General features: G+C 41.0%; 1 protein-coding gene across 9 annotated transcripts in view; it reads right to left on the bottom strand.

Moving 5' to 3' along the window:
• Positions 1-22,923, bottom strand: part of ESRRG (estrogen related receptor gamma) — a 465,740-nt gene that overhangs the window by 113,537 nt on the left and 329,280 nt on the right. The gene's annotated exons all lie outside the window — the stretch shown is intronic.

Genomic DNA, 22,923 nt, shown 5'->3' with positions numbered 1-22,923 from the left:
GCTCAGCCCAGGAGCCACCCCACACGCTTCTAACCTTGCCTAATAAAGGCAGGGTCTCTGCAGCTGTCTGGCATGTCACAAGGGGTCATGTATACAGTTTATGTAGGCAGCAGAAAGGCATTTCACCCTAACAGGAGTACTGCAAGCCTGGGGTCATGGGGCCTGTTATGTCAGGAGCGCTTCAGAGGCATCACCACTTGCTGGTGGATATAGCTATATTCTGCTATACAGTTACACCCTTTTTTGTCAAGATAACATATCCCAATGCTTGGCTTGATATTTGCAGCTACCCTTACCATCTAGTCCCTAACAGAAATAAAGAGCTCCACCACAGCCACATGCCATTCATATAACAATGAGGTCTTGGGCTGGGGGGTGGGGGAGCAATCCCCTTTGAGGATTAGCCTGCCCATTCTTTCATGTTAATAATTACTTTTTGCTAAGTGTCTGCATTGGGAATGTGCTCTTACCAGTAAACCTGGTGGACACAAATGACTGCTGTAAATGTTAATAGAGTTCTGGATCTATACATACTAAGCATAACTAGTAAGCACACACATTTTTTTTCTATAAAAAAGCAAACAAAACAGCAGCAACATTGTCCAGTTATCTTCTTCAGCTCCTTTTAAGCTGCAAGTTCAGGAGGGCAGAATGGTTGGGCAGCAGGCAAAGCACAGAGAGCACTAAAAGAATGATAAATATTAATAGTAGTATTTTGCTGCAACTGATTACCTATAAAAATGTACTGGGAATCTTTTGTTGGTTTTGCAGCAGGACATCCTATTGTAATGACAAACAACCATCGCTCAGGGTTGCCAACTGGCCCATGTTGGGAACAGATTACTAGCTTTTATGAGTTCTGTCTGGCTCCTGTTTTTGTAAAGGCTTTTCTGGTTTTATAGGATGCCGCAAACCACAGAGCTGATCTCACTCCTTCGCTTTCTCATCTGTCCCCTCCTCTCCCTCCTTCTGATGTACATTCTATACTAGTCACAGGGGATGTGAAGCAGGCTTTCACCTTTGGCTGTGAGCATGATAGGAGGGGAGATCAAGGTGGCAAAAATATTATTAACTTAAAAATCTCCCCTCTTCCTGCAAGATGAGAATAAATAGTTCCCCAAAGACATGCCAGGCTAAAGATAAACTGTTTTTACCCCTCAGGAACCCGTTCCCACATCAGTGGAAGGGTGGTTTTTTATTCTTATTTTAAGGAAGGGAGAAAAAGATATCAACCGTACAGCTTAAATTAAGCTGTTACATTTTTTCCTCTAATAAAAAAATAAACACGTTTCTTCTCCAAACAAATCTGGCCCATTTTGTTTTCTCTTTTCATTATGAGAATCCAATATATTTAAACTGTAAATTCGGGTTGTGTGTTCCATATGTTGTTTGTTTCTTGTGTGGTTTACTGTATTTTCAGAAGATCCATTTTGTTGTATATTTTCAGGTTTTAAATTATTTATTTACTTCACTTGCAGCTTTGGAGAGGCGGGGTATAATAAATACATGATATAGGCATACGTAATATATTCAACTGGTGCCCTACATGATCATTAGTGTGACCCTCTAACACTTAAATGGTCCTTTCATTAATCTTTTTCCCAGGCAAAAAATATGGCACTGCATTTGTAAATGCTAATCGAGCCTAAGAATACAGTGAGGTCTGGTTTATAACTAGATATCATCACCATTTATAATGCAGGGACAAAATGCCTCATGATTTGCAACACCAAGCCCATGCTGTCATGTGTGTGTGTGTGTGTGTGTGTGTCTGTGTCTGTGTCTGTGTCTGTGTGCAATGCCTAATGTCTACAGAAATAGTAACAACGCTCACATCATCGGCAAGTTGGCTGCTATCATACAGACCTGAGCCAGTTAATATCAAGTGCCAGCTAATTTGTTCTTGCCTATATTTAAGAAGGAAAGTGCATTGGGTTGGGTCATGAAGTAACACTGTATCACATAGCAAAGCTGAACTATATCCAGGTTAGAACTGATGTTTAGGAGTGAACACATACCGTGTTTCTCATATTATAAGACACGTCTTATATTTATTTTTTCCTCAAAAAAAACACACTATGGCTTATTTTCAAGGGATGTCTTATTTTTTTCCTCCTCCTCCTGCCGCAGCCGGCATTGCTGCTGTGCCTATCACTATGTCTTATTTTCGGGGTATGGCTTATATTCCTTGAATGCTTAAAAATCCTGCTATGGCTTATTTTATGGGTATGTCTTAAAATATGAGAAACAGGGTACTGTATTACTCATGTCCAGCAGCAAAACATTTTGATTACAGGAATCCTAAGCTCCTGGACTCAGCCACAGCCAGCACTTGTTGTTACTGAAAGATTATTAATGTTATCGCCGGATTTAGGCAACCTTCATATATGGACAAAATTAGAACATAGTGTTTGGTGGTCATGGAGTAGAGGGCTTGTTTTTAGCAACAGTTTTAAGAGCACTTGGCTCGTGCAAGTCATGTGCCCCAAATGAATGGTTAATACACAGCAAAGGGGTGGTGCTAGGAAAAATGCCTGTAGACTAGGGAAGAAATTCTATCAAGCAGAGAGCAGCCTTACCCATGCCATAGCAAGAAGATTTCAAGTATGAGCACAGAACAGCAGCACCGTAACTCCTCCTGGGAAAAGTGAAGCCATAATGTTGTACAACAGAATGGCAGAAAAATAGAAATAGCAGTGTTAAATGGAAGGATCTAAGTTTCAAAGCAAATATGTTAGAGATTCTGTGAAGTGGTACCATTTCAACATTCATGTGTGCTCAATTGTTCCTTTTCCATTCCAGATGCCATTCCAGAGCAGTCTTTTTGTAATGCATTTTCAGAGGAATGGGTGAAGACTACACTATGAAAAGTGGGCCACAGAATCAGGCAAGACCAGACCCTCCAAGCAGTTCCGGATTCATACATAAGCTGTACTGGTTTCTGATTTGATGCAGGAATGTCCCGCTTTTCCCAAGGATGTCCCTATTTTCATCAGAGAAATGCTGGAGGGTATGGAGTTATGCAACCCCAAGCCAAGGAGGTTAGTAACTACACAACCTTTAGAAGACATCTGAAGGCAGCCTTGTATAGGGATTTTTTTTAATTTTTAATGTTTTATTATGTTTTTATATATGTTGGAAACCACCCAGAGTGGCTGCAGCAATCCAGTGAGATGGGTGGAGTATGATGATGACTTCCCTACTTCCATTGAAGAAATGTTACAGGACTCAGGGTGGGGGGAACTTGAAATGTGAACTTCTTCTGCCTAAAAGGTTTGGCACCAGTTCAAGTCACCAGCAGCCACATTTAGTCTGGAGAAAATTTGAAGCTGGGCTTCTACTCTGGTTTGACTTCTGCACAGCCCCCCCCCCCAAGCTTACCTTGAAGGGTAAGGAACCTAAAAGTCCAAAGACATTGGCAGGAAAAGACGCTACATGCATAATTTCCAGATTAGATAATGCCTTTCATAGCCTCTCATGTTTGGAAGTGAGATGTCACCATTTCCTATTTTTCCTTCCCCCTTTCCCAAGGTAAGGGTGTTTTGTTTTGTTTTTGTTTTTCATTCTGCAGGGATTGGAAAGCAGATTGGACTTCAACTGACTGGGGTTTTCAAGCCTCCCTATTAAAGGCTTGAAAAAGTCCTCAAGATTATTTTGAGTGTTTGATAGGAATGCCACAAAAGCCCAAATAGTTTTCAGGCAAAGTGGAGGAAGAGCTCACACATAATTATTCAGATCCTCTGGTGTGCCTCGGTAGTTGGCTTTTCCCTTAAAATACGAGTGGCAATTATTTTATTTATATAAACTTTCTCAAAACAGAACAAAACCCAGCAAATACATTATTGCAGGATACAAAATTATTTGAGGGTAACTGATCAACAAGGTAGACAATTAAACAACTAAGAATAGTGTTAAATGAGTTACTGCTAAATTTTTAGTGATATGCAAATTCTTGGAGTGGAAATTACTTACATTCTTTTGAGATTACTTATGTATTTTTCAATGTGATTTTTCACGGGACAGCCTGTGCTATATTCTGTATAAACCATACCCTCTTAATAGCAAACTCAGCTAGAGAGTGCCAACAAGGCTACAGACAAAACAGTGTCTAAAGAAACAATAGAAAAAACTCCAAGTTGCATAGAAGAAGCCATGTGGAGGAACCATACAGGAGACACCCCCAAACACCAGTTCAATGGGGTCATGTTGTGCAGATGCCTGATTATCGTCTTCCAAAGCAACTACTCTATTCCGAACTTAAAAATGGAAAGCGTAATGCTGGTGGTCAACAAAAGAGGTTTAAAGACTGTCTCAAGGCAAATCTTTAAAAATGTAGTATAAACACTGACAACTGGGAAACACTGGCCTGCGAGCGCTCCAATTGGAGAACAGCCTTTACCAAAGGTGTCATGGGCTTTTAAGACACTTGAACTCAGGACGCAAGGGAGAAGGGTGCTAAGAGGAAGGCATGCTTGGCAAATCCACACCGTGATCAACTCCCGCCCGGAAACCAATGTCCTCACTGTGGAAGGATGTGTGGATCCAGAATTGGCATCCACAGTCACTTACAGACTCATTGTTAACACCGTGTTTATGGAAGACAATCTTACTCGGCTGCAAGTGATCACCAAAGAAATCATGTTCAGTTGACAGAGAATGCTGAATGTATGGGGAGGGCAATGAAACAGATTAATGTGGAATAGGGCTTGGAAAGCTTGTCTGCCACCCTCAACAGGACCACTGCTCTGCAACAATTTATTGCAGGTTTTACTTATCAATATATTTTATACATGGTACATATGCTCTTGCATGGGTCTTGTTCGTTTCAACGTGGCTTTGCAGAAGTTATTCCTGGTGGATTGTGCCCTCAGCTGTTACAAGTCCTAGACTTTTAAACCAGTGTCTAAATTTCCATAGATTTCCAATACTGGTGATTAATGACATGAATATTTTACCAGAAAGACTTTTATATCGAAATCAACATTGTTAGAAACTTTATGTGAAAATTAATGTACAGCTTATACTGTTCTGCAAAATAATTGATGCATACATTTTGTTCAAGATACAACAGCCATTAAAGTTTGACAGCAAGTCAAGGGACAGTAATCATCTTTTTTTTAAAAAAATAAAAATTATGACATACTGTAGCAGTGGTGTCTCCTGCTATTAACCCAAACTGTAATAAGGGCTGTATAGTAAAACTGAGCTTGCATTTAATGTGAAGCTAAAATGGAGCATAATCTGAATTCAAATAAACCTTTGTCACTGTTCAGGTTTTTCCCCTCTTTTAAAGATTGTTATTAGTATCATTTTGAGGTAAACAGAACCAGAAGGAAAAATGCTTGAAAAATATTTCCTTCCCAGAGGAGTAACCTTTTTAGCCTGTGGCAGCAAAAATCACAGAGGACTAACACCTTTATTGTGGCATAAGCTTTCGTGGGTGACAGTCCACCACATGAGGCGCATAAAGTGTTATCCTAAGTTGGCCACTGTATACACACATGGGCACAGACAAGGGGAAACTGTAAGGAGCGAGGTCACAGTTCATGACTGAGGTAGAATTCAAACCAGGGACTTTCTGATTTGTACTTCAGTCTCTTAGGGCCTTTACTGGTTTGCTATTTAAAGTGGTACAGTTGTTGTTTGATCCAATGTTTTAAAGAGTGAATTTGTAACTGACTGCCTGCACCTTTGGTCATATGTCACTGTTATTAAGACAGTTGAGTGCAGGGTTTTCCTTTCTTACACTAATGGTAGGTTGTGCAAAATGTGAGAAAAGTTCTGTGACTGCAGTCACACCCCTTATAGAATCCTATAACCACAAAATTGTGGAACCTCGAGAGTCATCTAGTCCAACCCTTGTAATGCAGGAATCTCAACAAGATCATACACAGGCAAGGGAAAGTTGAGTGTAGTCGGACATGCACTCTGGGATTTAAGAAGGCTGAGTTCCAAAAAATTAAGGAACTACTGGGTGAAGTCCCATGGTCAGATGGGAGTTGTTGTTTTTTAAGGTGAAATATTGTAAGGCACAAAGGCATACAATTCCAACAAGAAAGAAAAATGGTAGCCCCCTAAAGAAACTGGTGTGGTTGCATAAGGAGTTGAGTTGAGTTGAGTTGAGATGATGAGATGATGAGATGTAAGAAGGGACTGTATAAGAAATGGAATGGGAAATCATGAAGAAAGAGGATACAAGTAGCATGGAGAAAGTCCAGTGGGCTTGCAAGAGAGGTTAAAAATATTAATAAATGTTTCTTTGGCTATGTTCAAAGCAAGAAGAAGAACAAGTCAGTAGTAGACCCCTAAAGAGTGCTCACTAACGGTTCCTCATCATCCTGGACAAGTAGGGTGGCACTGGATGAAGTTATTGAGGGGGTGCTCATCAAATTTGAAGATGCCCAATGGGGAGGAGTAGCCAATGCTGCTGAAGACAGAATTGGAATTCAGGATGACCTTAACTGACTGGAGAACTGGGCCCAAACTAACAAAATGATTTTCAATAGGGACAAATGTAAGGTTCTACACTTAGGCAGGAAGAACCAGCTGTACAAATATAAGATGGGAGACACCTGGATTTCTAGTAGTACATGTGAAAAGAGTCTAGGGTCCTTAGTAGACTACAAGCTTAATATGTCAACAGTCTGATGCAGCAGCAACAGCAGCAAAAAAGAAAAGCTAATGGTATTTTAGGCTGCATCAACAGAAGTATAGTGTCCCAATCAAGGGAAGTAATATTACCACTATATTCTGCCTTGGTGAAGTCCTATGTCCAGTTTTGGGGACCACAATTTAATAAGGATATTGACATATTGCACCGTGTGCAGAGGAGGTAATCCAAGTTGATCAAGGGTCTGGAAACCAAGGTTTTTGAGAAACGGTTGAGGAAATTTAGTATATTTAACCTGGTAAAGAGGAGACAGAGAGGAAATATGGTAAGTAACCACCTTCATATATCTAAAGGGCTGTCACATGGAGGATGGAGCAAACTTGCCTTCTCCTGCTCCAGATGATAAGACCCGAACCAATGAATTCAAGTTACAAGAAAGGAGATTCCAATTAAACATCAAGATGAACGTTCTGATGATAAGAGGTGTTCAAAATTTCTCTCCCATGAGAGATGGTGTACTCTCCTCCTTGGAGGTTTTTAAGCAGAGGTTGGACTGCCATCTGTCATGGATGATCTTGGGATTCCTGCATTGCATGGGGTTGGACTAGATGGCCTTGGGAGTCCATTCCAACTCTACAATTATGATTCTCTGATTCTATGATGATGCTGCCCAAATGTTGAATTAGTAGCAGGAATGCTAACACTCAAGCTTCTAGCACAGAGCACAGGGATTAGCCAGGGCTCTGTAGCATAGTACTTCAGAAATCATAACAGCTAATGCTACACTGCTTCATACGAGACACAGAGAGCCACTAAATGAGAGGCTTCAAAACAAAAGGCATTATATTTCAGTAGGTCCTCTTGTGAACAACTTCAAAAAGTACCTGCAAGCACCTTCCTGCCATAGTCTGACTAACCTTTCTTTTAAAAAAAGAAAGGAAGGAGGGGGGTGGATGCCAGGGCAAACTCCCATTGTACATTAGGAGGTTCAGCTTCATGGCAGTGCATTTGTTCTCAATAAATGAACCAAGAGAAGGTTCCAAAGACAGAAAATCCTGCTGCTTATCAATCATTTGGACTGATATCTCTGAGAAACAGGATAGTCATTTATTCTACGCGTAATACGCAGTCTTAATACTTTGTGACTTCTTTTAAAAAAAGGTTCTGCTTTACAAAAATGAAAAGGTAGCAAGATTCTTACAAAAATGGGAATATAGGTAAGTGAAAAGTGATGCACACGGCAGCAATCAACCCCAGCTTCACATATACATTGATACTATACCCACCACACTCAGATATATCCCATCATTAGCACACCAGTATAAAAAACCCATTGGCAGACAGGTGGAAGAAGCTACGAATCTGGTAGCACAGTGAATTAGGAGACGCTCATTCAACTAAACCCAGAACGTTTTGGAATAAGAAAGACAACATTGCATTAAATTAGCAAAGGCTAGAACTTACAATAGCTGCAAGTCAGTCTGATGCATGATTATTCAAAAGCACTTCTGAGTTCAACGATGTATTTAGACAAGACTTAGGCTGCAGAGAATTGCAGCCAGAGTCTTGTTTAACTGCCTGCTACCATGAATGAAGATGCAATCTTAACTATGTCTACTCACAAGGAAGTTCTACGGAATTCAATAGGCATTACTTTCAAGAAAATCTGCATAAAATTGCAGCCTTATCCTTTCAACACCATTATATAAATGAGACTGCACATTTTATAACGTTTTGTTGCTAGTTTTTAAGATGCTTCAGCAGATTAGCTCCTTGACATTTTTCTATAAATTACACAAACTGCAGCACTGTAAACTTGTTTTCCACTTAAGGTATAGCCCAACAGTGCTTTTTCCAGATATACAAATTATTCCCACAATATAATTCCTGCATAGAATACTCCTCCCCATATCATATGTCCAATTTTTTGTTTGACTAAAAACCCTTCAAAAACAGCGATTTATAACGCAAAAAAGTGACAGACCTCCTAACTACAGTGTATGCATGTATAATAAAAAAAAAGAATTAATGTAGTCAATTTGTACAAATGTTCTTGTAACAAAAAACCCCTATTTCAACAGCAATCCTTTCAACAGCTGATTGGCAAGCCTGTCCGTTTCTAGTCTGTGGTGTTGTCACTTGTCTGCAACATGATAATGAGCCTGTCACCATATTCAAATAGCCCCGTGACAGCATGTTTTGTGAGCATGACGTCCACTGCAAAGGGTCTGTCAAAAAGCACCTTTCAGAAAATGAAAGGAGAATGCTTTTTTTCCTGATGATAAATCTAATTTCTTCATAGATAGAACACTGAGATTTCCCTGCCATCTGATTATGCCAGTGTTGTGTTGCCTTTATGCATGGTCAAATTCTCTTGATTTTTAAAAATAGTCTTCCCCGCTGAAATGTACTGATAAATCAAAATAAAAAGTGGGGGGGGGTGGAGTCTCAGGGGTAAAATATTTATCTAAAACTGGGATAATGCAGCAATGAAGGACAAAAATGGTATGGGAGGCTAGCTTGTTATCAAAAGCAAACAAAGCTCAAAGCATAAACAGCACTGTCTACATATTTCTTTTGTCAGATTCTTTACTGTTTTTCTATTAAAATTCTCCTTTCTTTGGTGTTGTCCTTTTTAAGTAACACAATGCTGCACAGATTTCATCCCCTTGAGAAGGAAGGAAAGATAGGCATTATAGATATGCAGCATTTTTCACTGTAAAGTCAAGATTCATGTCTGGTGTATAGACCATGGTACAATACAGTCCACGGTCTAGCTGCTGCCAATATCACTGACCATCTGTGAAAGGTTTTTAGATCGTTCTGGGACACCCGGTGCATTGGTGCAATGATCAGAACTGGCCAGGACTGTCATTACAAAGGGGAAATAAATCAAGGGTGACAATTTACAGGATTTCCTCAGTTCTCGGTGTAACTTTTTTAAAAAATGCCAATACATATTTGTATGGGCATAGAAAGAGTTTGTCTTTGCTGTAGCAATAGTTGGTTTCAGCTGGACTTGTGGAAATAATAATCAAGAACACTCTCATAACCATTATAGGTAATCTAAGGCTGCTTCGTATACACATATACCAAGAAGTAATTTCCATTTATTTCAGTGGAACCTACTCCAGAGCAAACAAGTAGGATTTACATGTAAAGGAATGTATGTATCAACCAGAAAATGTGATAAAGAGGAAAATAGAAAAACATAATTTTTGTGCTTAAGAGTTGTATGTTTGACCAGGGAGGCAACATGTACAAGATGAAACTCAGCTGCATTAATTTTTGTTTTTGTACAGTCACATTAAATTTTTGAGCAAGTAGTGTCAATGTTAATCAAGCAAATCACTGACTACCACAAGGTAAACTGTGTGTGTTATTTCTTAAATAGAACAGTTTCATTGTGCTAGGAAAACCATGTCTATAATATTCCTGATTTTAAAATTTTAAATTTACTGAATTTTGTTTGCACTTACTAGGAAGAGTCTGCTATAAGAAGGTCAAAGGTGTGGGGTGCCTGAAAAAATATGCATGGGACTATGAGCCCCAACCCTCCCCCAAATTTACTTCTTTCTCCCCAACAATGGTGTTACACACTGACCACCATAGTTCCTCCATTCCTCCTATCCAACATTGACTGACTACCATCACTTCTCAAGCCTCTTAATATCCCAGACATCTCCTTTGTATCAGCCTTTGGACCATTCCCTTTTCCTTTTATTTTCCTTCTTTGCCCATCCCAACAATTTAATTTCTAGGTTAGCTGCCTTAGGCCTGGTCAGACCTAAGATCCATCAAGACCAGTGCTGTCCACAGAAATAGGCAGCAACCAACAGGAGGCAACAAACACCTTCTACATGCAAAGGAATGCATAAACAATAGAGGAGTTATCCACGGCTCAAATACAAAACTGGGTTGGAAACAGCAGTCATGCCACATACCCAGAATACTCGTTTCCTCAGGGAGACCAACTCCACACTTGAGTCATGGGCTTAGACACAACCTCTTTCCCTCAATGGACTACTCCATCAACTTTGTCACATTCAGCAGTCTGTCCAGATCTTCAGAGTCCTAGTAATTGGCTCTTTCATCCAGGAACCAGAGAAACCTTTGGAAAGGTGAACCTTGGCCTGCTCTGTACTCAAAAAAGATTGTCATTCCACTCCACTCCACCCCACCCTACCCCACCCTTCTGAATCCATCTAGTTTGAGCAATCCAGATTTTGGTGCAGGTGCCGCATTTTAGAGCTGCTGGAGCTATGTTCCCTTCAAAACCTCAACATTTTACAGATTACACTTCTCTTGCCTACCACCATCCATTTCTCTATTTTTCTTCCCCTCCCCCGACTGCTTGCTTCTGTTCTACAAGGTGAACAGCAGTCACCTTGTATAGAGGGCAGAGGGGGCTTCAGTTCCCCCAGTATTTTTGGGCAGGGGGCAGTGCTCCAATACTAAGGGGGCCGCCACCCCTGTCACCAGTGGGAGCTCTTCGCATGCCCCAGCCTCCACCCAGGTGGTGGCTGAGATGAGCGAGATCATTGCTTTGCTCATCCCAGCATCTGTCCAGCAGCTCAGGAGCCGGGTGGCGGCTGGGACAAGCAAGTGCAAAGATCGCCCTCCACGTGTCCTGTGCACACCGGGCGGTGTCACATGACACATCAAGTGGCCACAGACCCTCAATGTGAGGGGCAAGTCTGCGCCCCTGCCAGCAGCATGAAGGAAAGAGAAAAAGCTTCGCTGTAACTGTATGTTATTCCAAATTCCAGTTTGGTTATCCCTAAGGGTAGCAACAAAGGAATCCCCTACTTTGTGTCATAAGGTCACCGTGCATGTATTTCTTCTTCTTAAAAAGGACCAAAAATATAAATATGTATTTTAATAGTATTATATTTGCTCAGTGATGGCCTGTAGTGTTTCTAACTCAAATGTTGAATCCTTGTGTCGTTGGGACAAGGAACAGGTCACTGTGGAACACTGAGTCCTATTGGTTACAAGCGTGGTGCTGATAATGCCAAGCTTGCAGCTTCAATCCCCATATGGATCAGCTGCTTATTCCTGCACTGCAGAGGGTTGGGCTAGATGATCCCCAGGGTCTCTTTGACTCTACAGTTCTATAATGATATATACTAGTCAAGTTTAGAGAGACTACTTACTTTTCAATAAGAGATGCAACACAAAACATCATAGGAAACAAGTTAGCCATTTGCCATCCCAGACAAAAAATAAGGTATTTCGGATTAAGAAAAGTCTACTTTCCCCGTATCTCAAAAACCTGATTACACCCCATTGGTTGAGATGATCCATTTTAAAGATATTTGTAGCACAATAAACTATACATTATCCCGAGCAAATACTTCACTTCTTTGTAAATTGCATGATCCACAAAGCAGTGTAATTCTGAACCACTTTATTGGCTTTCTTTACAGAAAATGGGTAGTGCATATACGTATGTGAAATTTGTCTTAGTTTGGTCTAACAGTTAAATGTTAACTGTTGCTTAATTAAAAACATACTTGCGTTTTGAAACACGGAGGGGCATAAATGAAAAGTAAGTTAAGAATAAAATTTTGGAAGCTTTGAAGCGGAGATCCCCAAGCATACAACAGTGCTCAACTGAGCATATACCCTTCTCATGTACAAAGGGACTTCCCGATTTACTACAAAGCTCTGCAGGTGCCTATCCGCTGCACACACAGCTCTGTCTCTAAACACTGCAGCAACTGGGGAAACCCCTGCTTCCTGGAAGATCCATGTGCACATCAGAGCACCTGCAGAGGTTTAGATGTGGGTCACTCTCCATATTTGCTAGCAGTTATGTCCACATCAAAAGAAACTGCAAATCTGTAATTTTAAACAAAGCACAACTGAAAGCAACAAACATGCTATTTACACAGTTCCAGTGGCGCAGCATGAATGGATAATCAACATTAAACTGTCCGATTTAAAGGGGGAAGGGGATAAATCATTGATTATCTAGAGGGAAGTAACATAACCAGCAAACAGAGCAATGTGGGCAGCTGGCTTTGTGCAATACTTAATTCTTTGCCTGAATTTTGAAGCCATTCATGCCTTCACATAAAAGAAAGAGGGGGCAAAAATGGAAAAGAAAGACTTCTAAAGTAGGCTATACACACAAAGCAAGGCTGGCTGAGGCTTCTATTGTCTCAGAAAGTCATCACCATCCTGATCCCTCATTAAAGCTAGGGAAATGCTGGAATGGCATTACAATGAATGCAAACCATTTGCAGCAATCTTCTGCTCACGCCATCTCCAAATGAAGGCAGGCATTGCATAATCCAAGCAGCAAGATCTCCTGACAGGTGGATGATTTATGCTCACAGTCGAAAGAATCTGAGAGCCTGTGGAGGACACAGTGGGAGCAAGGTGGTGGCAAGACAGATGCTCTCAGTGGGCTGGCAGGGGCTGGCAGGCTCCAGCCAGCTCAGGTACAACCAAACGCTTTCGTACTCAACTCTTATTGCTATGATTCTATCACAGCAAGAGGCCATTTGGATTATTATGTACATTAGATATACTTTCAGAGCTATCCATATGCTACTGGCAAATATTTTCTCTCCTCCTCCCCACCCCTTCTAGTTCAACTGATTTGTAATAAACGTATACCTTATCTTTCAAAAAAATGAATACAGTTTTGGAAAGAGGAAAATCAGCTTCAGGTTATTTTTATCCACCAAAAATAAAACAAGGCCCACTTCTCAAAGCACAATTTTAAACACAAATGTAAAAAAGTCTGTTTAGAGAAGTTTTTAATGTTTGATGTTTTATTGTGTTTTTAATATTCTGTTGGAAGCTTCTCAGAGTGGCAGGGGAAACCCAGAGAGATGGGCGGGGAATAAGTAATAAATTGTTGTTGTTTAAAAAACATGTGCTTGGGAATTGGGTTTCTAGTACATCTAACTAGCTAAATAACCTCTTCTGCAACTTTCACTTATGACTGTGAGCATGAACTCTGTATGTATGAAGTAACTTTAAATCTGGTAGATTTTGCACACACAAATATATGAAAATGTGGTTGAATGACAAAATATGTCTGCTTTGAGACAATGATCACAAATAAATTTTGTCAACCATTTTAAAGAAAAGACTCTTAGAACAAAATGATGCTCAAGTTTTTACAGCTGAAATTCCGTTTTCAACATTATTTTATAAAGTGATCTGAGTCTCTATTGGCATTTCTTGGCCGAGCACTTGCAGGAAATCTGCAACATGATTCCTCCAATCAAATAGGGTACAAGGCTGCTTTTTCAGTCTTAAAAAAAAGTTTGCTTGAAACACTATTTTGTCAGAAGGAGTAAGAGAGTTCTGGTCTGTTCCCCTGCCTTCTAAGGTTAGGTGCTTAGAAATCAGGGAAAATGCCTTTTTGGTGGTGGCACCTCATATGCAAAATGTTTTAACCTGAAAACCTATAAGTCAGCTATATTTTTGTCCTACAACCAAGTGAATGTGTGTGTGTGTCCCCCCCCCCCCAAGTCTTTAAAAAATATCAGATGGTTGATTTCAGAATAGCCTGTGCTTCTTAGCTTTCTGTTGTTGAACTTTTGTTTAAAATATGTGGTGGTGGTGGTGGTTGCTGCTGCTGCTGCTATCTTCGTCTCATAAACTGTTCTATAATTGTTTTAAAGATTTAAAGAACCACTGAGCCTTGGGCTTGCCGATTGGAAGGTCAGCGGTTCGAATCCCCATGACGGGGTGAGCTCCTGTTGTTCGGTCCCAGCTCCTGCCAACCTAGCAGTTCGAAAGCACGTCAAAGTGCAAGCAGGTAAATAGGTACCGCTCTGGCTGGAATCTAAACGGCGTTTCCGTGCGCTGCTCTGGTTTCGCCAGAAGCGGCTTAGTCATGCTGGCCTCATGACCCAGAAAAACTGTCTGCGGACAAATGTCAGCTCCCTCGGCCAGTAAAGCGAGATGAGCGCAGCAACCCCACAGTCGTTCATGACTGGACTTAACTGTCAGAGGTCCTTTACCTTTTTTAGCCACCCTGAGAGCTAAACTGGAACAACAGAATATACAGTTTCTAAACAAATAAATGAACGAAATAAATAAGCACTCTGAAATACTCTGAAACTGGACAAGTAATATCCAAACTAAGTATCAAACTGGACAGGAGGACTTTTATCAATAATAAAAAGAACAATAGTTTCATCATTCTTTTACTCTCTACAAACAGTTAAACGTTTCAGGTTATCTGGGTTGAATCTGGGACTTTGCTGACTCTCAGCTCCTCTCTACTTTAACTGATAGAGTCAAAGGTGGAACTGCAGATGAGAATTAAAGACATACACATCCCTTTAATCAGATAACACATTCAAATACTTTCAAATTCCCAAGAAGCCACTTTGCCAGGCACGTGTCAGTCCAAGCCTTGCAAGAAAGTAGAGGAGGCAGAAGATGGCAAGGGTGGGAGGCATTTATTCCAGCTGACCAGCATTTTAAAAAAGGGGCAGGAAATTAAAGAAATAAAAAGCAACAAAAGAGGATGGCTAGATAGCAATTCAGAATGTCTTTTGACTGCACAATCCTCCCTCGAGAGTAACTCCAGCAGCAGAAGTTTCACAGTCTGCATCCAAATGCACTTTCTAACTTCATTAAGTAGCTGTACTTAAGAACCCTTCACAACAAGTATTTTAATTAGAGATGAGATGTTGCTGAAACATCTCAACCATCCAGATAAGATTTGACGTCATCAAAGTGATGTTCTGGAGGAAACAGGGTCAGCTAATAAAAGTATGATGCTACAAAGAGTAGGGAGTCGTACTGCCCCGAGTGAGTGGATAGAAAGGGGGGGTAGCTTTCCCCAATAGCAATAGGAATAACAGATTGCCCGGAGAAAGTACATACCTCGGGTTACAGCCGCTTCAGGTTGTATCTTTTCGGGTTGCGCTCTGCGCCGAACCCGGAAGTACCGGAACAGGTTACTTCCGGGTTTCGATGTGTGTGCATGTGCAGAATAATAATAATAACAATTTATTATTTGTACCCCCCCCCCCATCTGGCTGGGTTTCCCCAGCCACTCTGGGTGGCTTCCAACAAAGATTTAAAATACATTAAAATGTTACACATTAAAAACTTCCCTGAACAGGGCTGCCTTCAGATGTCTTCTAAACGTCAGGTCGTTATTTATCTCTTTGACATCTGATGGGAGGGCATTCCACAGGGCGGGTGCCACTACCGAGAAGGCCCTCTGCCTGGTTCCCTGTAGCTTTGCTTCTCGCAATGAGGGAACCACCAAAAGGCCTTCGGTGCTGGACCTCAGTGTCCGGGCAGAATGATGGGGGTAGAGACGCTCCTTCAGGTATACTGGGCCGAGGCCGTTTAGGGCTTTAAAGGTCAACATGCTAAATTGCGCTTTGCGCATAAGCGCCGAATCATGACCTACGTGTGCGCAGATGCGGGTTGTGAACACTGTGGGTTGCGAACATGCCTCCCACATGGATCACGTTCGCAACCCGAGCATCCGCTGTATTCTTATATGAAACTAGCTGGCCCGGCCACGCGTTGCTGTGGGTCATCCCTGTGATTCCCCCTACCCTGTCCCGATCCATGGCCTATCCCGCCCCTCCTCCCTCCAACCCCCTGGCTCATCCCTGTGTTTCGGTAGGATACCCTTCCCTCTGTTTTCCCCGGGGAGTGTTGTCCCCTCCCTCCTGTATCTCCATACATTGGCCCTTGCGCACGCATCGTGAACATTTTTATATATGAAATAAGAACATGAGAAGCAGAAGTTATTATTGTTTAATTTTATTTTTGGGGTTGTAATTTATTTTGGTGGGTATTGTATGATTTGGGCGTTGTTGTGTGTTTGGGGTGTGTGTGTTGTTGTTGTTTTTGTTGTTGTTATTTGGATTTTCTAATTTTGGAGTAGGTGACCCAGAGAACCCAGAGAACTACTTTAACAATCCCGACCCAGGGAGGGGGATCAAATAGTGAAGACCCACAGCCCCATAGCAACAGAAGGCGAGTTCCGAAGCGCCCGAGCTGTTCGGTTCCATAAAAAACCCAGGAAGTGGCAAGGGGAAGGTAGGAGATTGTAAATCAAGGGGGAGGGATTGGCCACTTCCTGCGTTTTTATTAAAGATGCAGAGGCTTGCAATCAGTCATAGTATAAAGCCTAGGTTAAAAGGGGCACGACTGCCCTTACTTAAAATGGCCGCCGGAGCCTCGCATGTGACACAATGCCTGCTAAATTTCAAAGTAAAAACCCCTTGTTGTGCCCCCAAGTGCGTTGCTGTGGGTTATCCCCCCCCCCCGGGCCTAGTGGGGACCTGGCAGCCTGGAAGGGGCCTACATAAAACAAAGGCCGCGCTCGCCCTCCCCCCCCCCGGGCCTAGTGGGGGCCTAGGGTAATGGCCGCCTTGGTGGTTTCAGTTGCTTGGTTGATGATGTCATTATTTGGCGCTGCCCTTCAGAGCTTTTGCTGGTGATGTTTAAGGTATGAAAGCTGTGCTTTTGGGGGGGGGAATTATGCCAGATTTCTCCCTGATGGGCAAAGTACGCTTTGTCCTAATTTGATGCAATTTGTTTCAGCGGTTATGGAGAAAGGCTGTGACCTCTGCGCACGCAATGCCTACATACACACACACACACACACACACACACACACACACACATATGATTGCTCATCAGCATTCTATAGCACGAAGGCCAAAGAGCTATGCAATTCTATCCCACTCAACAAGCACTTTGTGTGTGTATATTGAACACCCCTCCCCCCTTAAACATACACCAATCTCATAAGGGATGGAAAACCTGTGCCCAGCCAGATGTTGAGCTCCAACATCCACCCCAACCAGTGTGGCAAATGGTAAGGGGCTATGGAAGTTGTAGTCCAACAAGGCTTGAAGGACCACAAGCATCCCATCCCTGCTTGTGTTAGACTTAAAGATACTTCAGCTTCTGTTTGTAGCCAAATGGCTCAATAGTCTTCAAAAAACCAACAACCTGGGGAATACTTGCGGTGCAATTCAAGAGTTAAAAAAATGAAAGAAAGCTTCCTTGGATAAAGGGAAATAATCATATTCACAGCTCTTCAGTGAACTTTCTCAGGTGCCAATGATGTAAAATGAAAGGATGTGTCTATAATATGGGGTATTATAACTACAGACCCTCCAAATGTCCCTATTTTCCAGGGATATCCCTGATTTAGAGAAGCCATCCTGGTTTCTGATTTGATCCCAGAATGTTCCACTTTTCCTTAGGGTGTCCCTATTTTCATTGGAGAAATGTTGGAGGGTATGGAGTTATCCAACGCCTGAGCTGTCTGAAAGGAATGTTTTATTATGTTTTTATATATGTTGGAAGCTGCCCAGAGTGGCTGGGGCAACCCAGTAAGATGTGTGGGGTATAAATAGTAAAATTATCGTTATGGAATGGGAGTGGGATGTCCCCATTTTCATCGGAGAAATGTTGAAGGGTATATAACTATGAGATAACTTCCAATATGTGCAATGCTAATGTTTGTTTTAATCTGTTTTTAGTTTACCACTGATTTTAATTGACATTGCTGTGAAATAAAAGTGATATACAAATAATTTTATTTTTAAAAAAATACATTTAAAAATACATAATTTATTTCATTCCCATTCAAGGCCTCGATGATTCTGACTTTTAAAAATGCCTTCTCTTTCAGATTTAATCAGAAACTATTGGAGAGTTACTACTATGATATTTTCTCCATTTTATAGGCCATCTGTGTTTTCTGGCAAGGTCAGAATCAGACCCAGAAGTAGCACACAATATATGAGATAGGAAAATTACCTGGCCTTCCAGAGATTTATCAAATTTAGTGGCAATCCTCCAGATGAATTCTGGGGATTACTAGCAGAGGAACTCCTTGATAAAGGAGATCATATTGAGACGCTTTTCAGATCAAAGTGTAAGATCCTTCTTACCTTTGTAGAAAAATAACACTATGGTCAACAACTCATGGAACCGACAAAAGATAAGGAAACATTAATAGAGTAAGAAAAGCTGCTGGGTTAAACAGCCAGAGGTTTCTGACGGGTTATTCCAAGAGAGCATGACCATCCAAACAAAATTTTCACTGAATGCTTTACATAATGCATGCCTGTAAACTGCATTGTCTTTGTTACTGGTTTCGCTGCATTTTTGTTTGTTTATCTCAAATGCCCTTAGTCACATGTAACACCACTGCTTAGTGTGAAAGAGAAAATGTGTGGGCTTCTGGAAAGGAGATTGAAGCTGTTTTGCTTCTTCTCTTCCTCTTCCACAGCCCACACTTTCTCAGAGCTACAATTCCAAGAATGGTTTAACATAAGCAATCCCCTTTTCTGCAAACTGTAGCTCTCTGAGGGGAACAGGGATCACCTAACAACACTCAGAACCCTTAAACCATAGTTCCCAGGATTCGTGCGGAGTGGGAACCATGACTGTTTAAAGTAGCATAATTCTGCTTTAAAAGTATAGCACCCAAATAACTTCTACCATAGAACAGACAAATAAATAGTTCTTATGAATAAATAGATTGTTTAAAAAAGACCAGCTCCAGAATATTGGGGTGTTTCATCTCAAAAAAATGAGAACTCTCTGTCTTTAATGGACTCTACCACTTTCACTTTCAGTTCCACATTAATTCAAAAACTCAAATACAAATGCCAAGATGTGAAAGTTACTGTGACGACTTCTGAGGCCTTAATTTTGAGACATTCGCCTATTTCTTTTTTTATCCCTTTTTACATTTATATCCCCCTTTCTTCTACACAGGGTAGTGCACATATGGTTTATGGTTATCCAGGCATTGACCCAAGCTAGTCTCGCTTAGTCGAAATAAAATAAAAAAAATTCCTTCCAGCAGCACCTTAGAGACCAAGTTTGTCATTGGTATGAGCTTTCATGTGCATGCACACTTCTTCAGATACCGTGCATGCACACGAATGCTCATACCAGTGACAAACTTAGTTGGTCCCTAAGGTGCTGCTGGAAAGAATTTTTATTTTTATTTTTTACTACGTCAGACCAACACGGCTACCTACCTGTAACTAGTCTTGCTTAGCTTCAGCAAAATGGCAACCTCATGTACCTTCAGCTCATACCCCAAGAATAAGGATAATCTGGGCTTGACAGATTACAGTCAAATATTTAGCTAGTTATTTTGTACTGGTATATGAGTTTCAGTCTCTGCCAACAGCAAGTCGTCTTGTTCTTCAGGCTTGTATAGCTTGTTCCTCAGCTTCCTGCTGCTTTCTTGATCCAGCTTTCAGTTAAGCACCCCAGGCCCTTTCCAATTCCCATATCCTCATGCCTCCACCTTTCCTCCACCTCCTCTGTTCCTGGGCACTGTATGGGGTTTTACTCTAAGTCAAACTGATAACAAATGAGGGTTGTTTGTTTAAATTTCATTAAAACTTCATAACTGATTAGGAAGAGTCACAAACAGCATAGTAATTTTTATTTTCATTTAGGCATAAGAGTTTGGTATAAAATATACAGTCACAGATGCATGTTTTCTGTGCTTAAGCTATGCCAGCCTGCCCTCTATAATGACCAATAAGAGCATTAAATCATTTTTTAAGCTAAGGCAATCAGATTTCAAATTGGATTTTATCAGCTCTTACTTTTCATCACTTATTAGGCACGCTCCGTTTTGTATATCTGCCCGAAAAAGAAACTATCAGCACTAATTACTGGCTGCTGTGAGTGCACTGAGTGGGATACTTATTGTTCTTCACTTATCTCGTATTTAAGATGGTAAGTTCCTGACCATGGTAGTCATGCTGGAGACTGCAAATAAAATCATAATCTGGCTCAGACAAAGAGTGTCCCAGACGGTGGAAAATGACAGATGCTGCAGACTGGCAGAAACGCCAAGCAGCTGACTGAAAGGATATCATTGGCTCAACTGGAGAGGTGTGGCTTGGTTTCTGACTGGCCCAATGAAATGTTGCTTGGAACCGTTTCTATAGCAAGGCAGATCTTAATACACAGAGAATATCTGAGGGACAGCTCCATGAGATCACACATGTGATATTTACAGCTTGTAATTTTAGTGTTTCTTGATACCCTGTCTGCTTTGATTGATTGAGGGGGTCATGCGGAGTTCTTAAACTTCCAGCAGGTTTGGTGCCAAGACCACAAAGGTTTGCCTGTTCAAGCATTATATGAATACTGCTTGGTGCCAGCGGTTTAATATTACTCTGGCAGGACCCTCCAGTGAAGAGAAAAAGAAAAGAAAAATCTGTACCAAACTTTGTTGCCTTCGTTGCTTTTTAAACTTGGGGAATGGTTGAACAGAACAGAACTATGCCAGAGTTCAAAAAAAAGGGGGGGGAATCAAACCTGACCTCCTGCTTTGTAGCTTTTTAAAAGTGTTAGAGCACTACATCTTTTTGTGCCAAGCTAACTCAATATCTTATGAGCATGGGGTGTCAATCCTATTTGCTTTGTGCAGCAGATGAACGGAAAGGAGTTAAGAGTCAAAAATGAAACTGGGAAATTATTTACCCAAGTAGCCTGTTCCCAGATAGAGCACAGATGAGCATTAAGTTAAACCGAGGCATTCTGAAACAAACGTGCTTTGGTGCCAAGGAGAAAGGGCAAAAGGCAACTATTTGTCTCAGGGCTAATGGGGAAAGATGTCACATCAAACCCAATCCTACATCCTGTGGGCATGTCTCTGACTCCCCCCTTAGTTATCACTTACATGACTGTCACTGTTTCTGGTACATAAGTAAAAGTTCACCCATTTTCTCCCTTGGGTTAAAACTAGTGAATATTTTAAAATAGAGAAACAATATTTTCCTTGTAAGTAAAAAAAAATGCTAATTTTTATTTTAGCCTGGGAACTGCATACACTGTATGAAAAAGGCAATGTTCACAAGACATACTGTGGTTGATAAGAAGTGATGGACTTCAGTTATGTAGCACAGGAAGACTTTTGAAACCACAAAAATTACAACTCCTAATAATTCCAAGAGGAAAACTGATCATTGGGGGGGGGCTGTAGTTCACTGCTAAAACCTCTGCTTTCCATTCAGAGGGTTCCAGTTTTAATTATTGGCATCTCTGAATGGATCACTACTTTTTTTAAAAACGATTTTATATCTATGTTATATTTGTGGAGGTGAAGCCAAGATGACTTTGTTCCAGGCAGGATGGATGGAGAACTAGTACCACTACAATGCTATAGATATGGATATAGATATGGATATAGATATAGATATAGACAGAGATAGAGATAGATATACTGTAGATATAGAGGCTGTAATCCTAATTACTAGGGAGCATCCCAGAGGCCACTGGATGCATTAGATCTCCCTCACTAAAGGTGGAGACAGATATCCACCGTTGGAGAGAAAGATAAGAGTGTCAGATGACTCCTCTGTGGTGGTGCTGAAAGATCTATAGCCAGTTCCTCTCCAACATCAGAACTCTGATGCTGGAAGGGATGAAGAGGAGACATTCTAGGGACATTCCAGGAGAAGCTCTGGAGCCACAGGGCTGTATCCAACATTCTCTGTTTGCTAGAGCAAGGGCTTGCACAAGCGGACAGGTGAGTTTTAATGTTGTGCCAACAGAGAAATCCAACATAACAGTTGGATAACAGGAACATAGCAGAAACTCATTGCACAATCTATTGTGCAGCAACCTGCCTATGCATTCTCTTCTCTGTTATTGGTCTTTTCTAGTTCACAGTCTTGTTAAGAGGTGACAACATGGCCAACTATAGTTCAGTGAGTAGTTTCTGTTGTGGGTGAATTAAAATCCAGTATTCATGTATCCAGTAACCTGTGCTTGAAATAAAATCCCTTAAGAGCAGTTGGAAAGTCAAAATTGCTTGAGAATATACACAAATAGAAAGTGTACTGTTGCTTAAATTTTGTACATTCAAGTGCTGCTTAAGTATTTTATTACAGGAGAGAAGGCAAGAAATACCACTGAAGTAAATTCATTTCTTTTACCTATCCATTTAGAAATATTTTTTTGCTTGAATATCTTTAAAAGCATTTGCTTTTTCTTCTTTCCAGTTTCTGAAGGCAATAGTTACCTTTTCTCACACAATCACTTCTGTTTTCAACTTGGCAGAGTATTAGACTGTGAAAGAAATTTACCTTGGCAATCTATTATGCACGGGTTCTTTGCAAAGGAGAGCTTGCTATGAATAATGCTATTAAATAAGTTTCTCCCCACACACACCCCGCCCACAGCATGACTTCAAAATGCAGAAGGTGATAACACATTTTTATTTACAAAGTCTTAGGTTGCTTATGCATTTGGTGTTTGGGAGCATGACTGCGTACATTCCTTTGTAACACATTCTATGCATGCATTTCCTT

This window comes from Zootoca vivipara, chromosome 3 (genome assembly GCF_963506605.1).
Source record: "Zootoca vivipara chromosome 3, rZooViv1.1, whole genome shotgun sequence".
In the NCBI taxonomy this organism is placed as follows: domain Eukaryota; kingdom Metazoa; phylum Chordata; class Lepidosauria; order Squamata; family Lacertidae; genus Zootoca; species Zootoca vivipara.
Note: the sequence above shows the minus strand (reverse complement) of the source record. Positions and strands in the feature narration are given on the sequence as shown.